The sequence below is a fragment of the Lissotriton helveticus genome, chromosome 7 (assembly GCF_964261635.1).
Source record: "Lissotriton helveticus chromosome 7, aLisHel1.1, whole genome shotgun sequence".
NCBI classification, from domain to species: domain Eukaryota; kingdom Metazoa; phylum Chordata; class Amphibia; order Caudata; family Salamandridae; genus Lissotriton; species Lissotriton helveticus.
This window is the reverse complement of record NC_136068.1, coordinates 45,257,338-45,262,337: the sequence shown is the minus strand read 5'-3', so window position 1 is coordinate 45,262,337 and position 5,000 is coordinate 45,257,338.

The window sequence follows — 5,000 nt, the reverse complement described above, 5'->3', positions numbered from 1 at the left end:
GCAGTGCGGCAGGCTGGGAGACAGGGCCCAGGGCCGGAGCACCCGACCCGGGGCCCGGCCGGGCCCCTGGACGCTGCCGGGGCTCCCAAGCCCGGAGGTGCATGGGACGCCTCCCCGGTCCCTCCGGACCCCGTCCCGGGCACCCTGCCACGCAGCAGGACCAAGGACAGAGCCCGGGGTGGGGAGGCCGCCCTCCCCCGGGCCCCTAGGGGCCCCGGACAGAGCTCCTGAACCCTGACAAGCAAGAGAAGGCTCCCCGGGCACAACGGAACCCCTTCCTAGGCCCTTGGCAGTGCGGTAGGCTGGGAGACAGATGGCCGGGCATGGAGGTGAAGCCGCCTGGACTCTTCCCCACCCCGTCCCCGTCCGGGGACGAATGCCCGGGACGCATGGAGCCCGTCCTGGCCACTCGACGTCCCGTCCTGGGCATTGAACCATGCCGTCGGCCTGGAGAAGGGAGCCCCCGGACGCCCGGGGGAGGACTGCCCGGTACCCGTGGAGCCCTTCCCGGGTACTTTGCAACGCCGTTGGCCTCCTGGAGATGGGTGCCCCAGATGCCCGGGGGTGGGCTGCCCGGGACCCATGGAGCCCGTCCTGGGAACTTTTACATGCCGTCGGCCTGGAGGTGGGTGCCCTGGACGCCCGGGGGAGGCCTGCCCGGGACCCGTGGAGCCCTTCCCGGGTACTTTGCCAATGCCGTTGGCCTCATGGAGATGGGTGCCCCAGACGCCCGGGGGAGGTCTACCAGGGACCCATGGAGCCCGTCCTGGGCACTTTGCCAATGCCGTTGGCCTCATGGAGATGGGTGCCCCGGACGCCCGAGGGAGGTCTGCCCGGGACCCATGGAGCCCGTCCTGGGTACTTTGCCAATGCCGTTGGCCTCCTGGAGATGGGTGTCCCGGACGCCCGGGGGAGGACTGTCCCGGACTCATGGAGCCCGTCCTGGGCACTTTGACATGCCGTCAGCCTGGCGGTGGGAGCCCCGGACGCCCGGGGGAGGGCTGCCCGGGACCCATGGAGCCCGACCCGGGCACTCTGTCATGCCGTCAGCCTGGATGGAGCCCCGGAAGCCCGGGGGACGAATGCCCTGGACGCATGGAGCCCGTCCTGGGCACTTTTCCGTGCCTTCGGCCTGGAGCCCCCCAGACACCCAGGGGAAGACCACCGTGAAAACCATGGAGCCCGACCTGGGCACTCTGCCATACCGTCAGCCTAGATGGAGCCCCGGACGACCAGGGGACGAATGCCCTGGACGCATGGAGCCCGTCCTGGGCACTTTTCCATGCATTTGGCCTGGAGCCCCCAGACACCCAGGGGAGGACCACCGTGAAAACCATGGAGCCCGACCTGGGCACTCTTCCATACCGTCAGCCTAGATGGAGCCCCGGACGCCCGGGGGATGAATGCCCGGGACGCATGGAGCCTGTCCTGGGCACTTTTCCATGCCGTCAGCCTGGATGGAGCCCCGGACGCCCGGGGGGCGACTGCCCAGGAGCCACGGAGCCCGTCCTGGGCAATTTGACATGCAGTTGGCCTGGAGGAAGGAAGCCCCGGGTGGCCTAGGGAGGTGTTGCCCAGGCATATCCCATCTGGTCCCCATGGCAGAGAACCACCAGCCTCGGAGGGGTGTCCGGGCGTACCCTTCTCCCTAGTAATCCGGAGGAAAATTACCCCCTTTTCTTGTAATCTGTGCACGCGAGGTGACAGAGGGGACCCAAGGCGCGAATGTACCCGACCTCCTGGAGCCCTCGCTAGGATCCGGGCGGCGAATGGCACCTCATCGGGACTTCCAGGGAAGTTCGGCCATCTGGTCGCCCCATAGGAAAGCGTTGCGGGCGACCAGATGCCCGAGGGGATCCGGGCGACCAGATGGCCGAGGGAATCTGGGCGATCAGATGGCTGGACACGGACGTGAAGCCGCCTGGACTCTCCCGACCCTGTCCCCGTCCCAGTCCCCGTGCCCGTGCCCGGGACGCATGGAGCCCGTCCTGGGCACTTATCCATGCCTTCGGCCTGGAGCCCCCAGACACCCAGGGGAGGACCACCGTGAAAGCCATGGAGCCCGACCCGGGCACTCTGCCATACCGTCAGCCTGGATGGAGCCCCGGGCGCCCGGGGGACGAATGCCCGGGACGCATGGAGCCCGTCCTGGGCACTTTTCCATGCCTTCGGCCTGGAGCCCCCAGACACCCAGGGGAGGACCACCGTGAAAACCATGGAGCCCGACCCGGGCACTCTGCCATACCGTCAGCCTGGATGGAGTCCCGGACGCCCGGGGGACGAATGCCCGGGACCCATGGAGCCCGTCCTGGGCACTTTTCCATGCCTTCGGCCTGGAGCCCCCAGACACCCAGGGGAGGACCACCGTGAAAACCATGGAGCCCGACCCGGGCACTCTGCCATACCGTCAGCCTAGATGGAGCCCCGGACGCCCAGGGGACGAATGCCCGGGACGCATGTAGCCCGTCCTGGGCACTTTTCCATGCCGTCAGCCTGGATGGAGCCCCGGGTGGCCTAGGGAGGTGTTGCCCAGGCATAGCCCATCTGGTCCCCATGGCAGAGAACCACCAGCCTCGGAGGGGTGTCCGGGCGTACCCTTCTCCCTAGTAATCCGGAGGAAAATTACCCCCTTTTCTTGTAATCTGTGCACGCGAGGTGACAGAGGGGACCCAAGGCGTGAATGTACCCGACCTCCTGGAGCCCTCGCTGGGATCCGGGCGGCGAATGGCACCTCATCGGGACTTCCAGGGAAGTTCGGCCATCTGGTCGCCCCATAGGAAAGCGTTTCGGGCGACCAGATGCCCGAGGGGATCCGGGCGACCAGATGGCCGAGGGAATCTGGGCGATCAGATGGCTGGACACGGAAGTGAAGCCCCTGTCCCCGTCCCCGTGCCCGGGACGCATGGAGCCCGTCCTGGGCACTTATCCATGCCTTCGGCCTGGAGCCCCCAGACACCCAGGGGAGGACCACCGTGAAAGCCATGGAGCCCGACCCGGGCACTCTGCCATACCGTCAGCCTGGATGGAGCCCCGGACGCCCGGGGGACGAATGCCCGGGACCCATGGAGCCCATCCTGGGCACTTTTCCATGCCTTCGGCCTGGAGCGCCCCGACACCCTAGGGAGGACCACCCTGGAAACCATGGAGCCCGACCCGGGCACTCTGCCATACCGTCAGCCTGGATGGAGCCCCGGGCGCCCGGGGGACGACTGCCCAAGAGCCATGGAGCCCATCCCGGGCACTCTGCCATGCCGTCCCGACAAATTCGTACGGACTCCTAACCTTCCGACATGGATCGGAATCGAGCCCTTTCTGACCCAGCAGATTTCAGGTTGATTTGCTATATACTTTACGTACGATTTTATGGGGGCCGATTCCGATCCGGTACGTAAAAGCACATCCGACCGACATGTCGGACAACCACGTACACCCAGGGGATAGGACTGCCCGGGTCACATGGACCCCGTCCTGGGAACTCTGATCTGCCGCCGGCGCCGGGGATCGAACCGTGATCACCAGATGGGGATATCCCAAAAATCTGGCATGGATACGGCCCGCCAGGACAGGTTTGGGCACCCCTGTTGTACGGACTCCCAAACCCGACAGATTCCTACGGACCTTCTGACACGGATCGGAATCGAACCCAGCAGATTTCGCGTTGACTGCCTCTATATCAGGGGTGCCCAAACCTGTCCTGGCGGGCCGTATCCATGCCAGATTTTTGGGATATCCCCATCTGGGGATCACGGTTCGATCCCCGGCACCGGCGGCAGATTAGCCCAGCACCAGGTGACTCTGGGAAATAGCTGGCGCCGCGGCTAGGGCGGCTGACTCCGGAATCTGGAGATTTTTTTATTTAAGGTTTTTGTAGAGCGCGTAGTAACCCTCGAGCATCCCAGAGATCAGGGTTCGATCCCCGGCACCGGCCGCAGATTAGCCCAGCACCACGTGACTCAGGGAAATAGCTGGCGCCGCGGCTAGGGAGGCTGACTCCGGAATCTGGAGATCACGGTTCGATCCCCGGCACCGGCGGCAGATTAGCCCAGCACCAGGTGACTCTGGGAAATAGCTGGCGCCGCGGCTAGGGCGGCTGACTCCGGAATCTGGAGATTTTTTTATTTAAGGTTTTTGTAGAGCGCGTAGTAACCCTCGAGCATCCCAGAGATCAGGGTTTGATCCCCGGCACCGGCCGCAGATTAGCCCAGCACCATGTGACTCTGGGCAATAGCTTGCTTAATCTTCCCGACGGCCCCTAGCGCCTAGAGACCCTTACGGGTGATTGTGCGCCATACAAATGTGGATTATTATTATTATTATTATTTGGGCCGATTCCGATCCGGTTCGTAAAAGCACATCTGCCCGAATCTGTCGGACAACCACGTACGCCCGGGAGAGGACTGCCCGGGACCCGTGGAGCCCGTCCTGGTCACTCTGACCTGCCATCGGCCTGGAGAAGGGAGCGCCGGACGCCCGGGGGGAGGACTGCCCGGGACCCGTGGAGCCCGTCCTGGGCACTCTGACCTGCCGTCGGCCCGGGGAAGGGAGCCCTGGACGCCCGGGGGGAGGACTGCCCGGGACCCATGGAGCCCGTCCTGGGCACTCTGACCTGCCGACGGCCCGGGGAAGGGAGCCCCGGACGCCCGGGGAGGACTGCCCGGGACCCGTGGAACTCGTCCTGGGCACTCTGACATGCCGCTGACCCGGGGAAGGGAACCCCGGACGCCCGGGAACCGTGGAGCCCGTCCTGGGCACTCTGACAAGCCGTCGGACCGGGGAAGGGAGCCCCGGACGCCCGGGACCCGTGGAGCCTGTCCTGGGAACTCCGGCATGCCGTTGGCCCGGGGAAGGGAGTCCCAGATACCCGGGACCCGTGGAGCCCGTCATGGGCACTCTGACAAGCCGGTGTCCCGGGGAAGGGAGCCCCGGACGCCCGGGACTCGTGGAGCCCGTCCTGGGCACTCTGGCATGCCGTTGGCCTGGGGAAGGGAGCCCCGGACGCC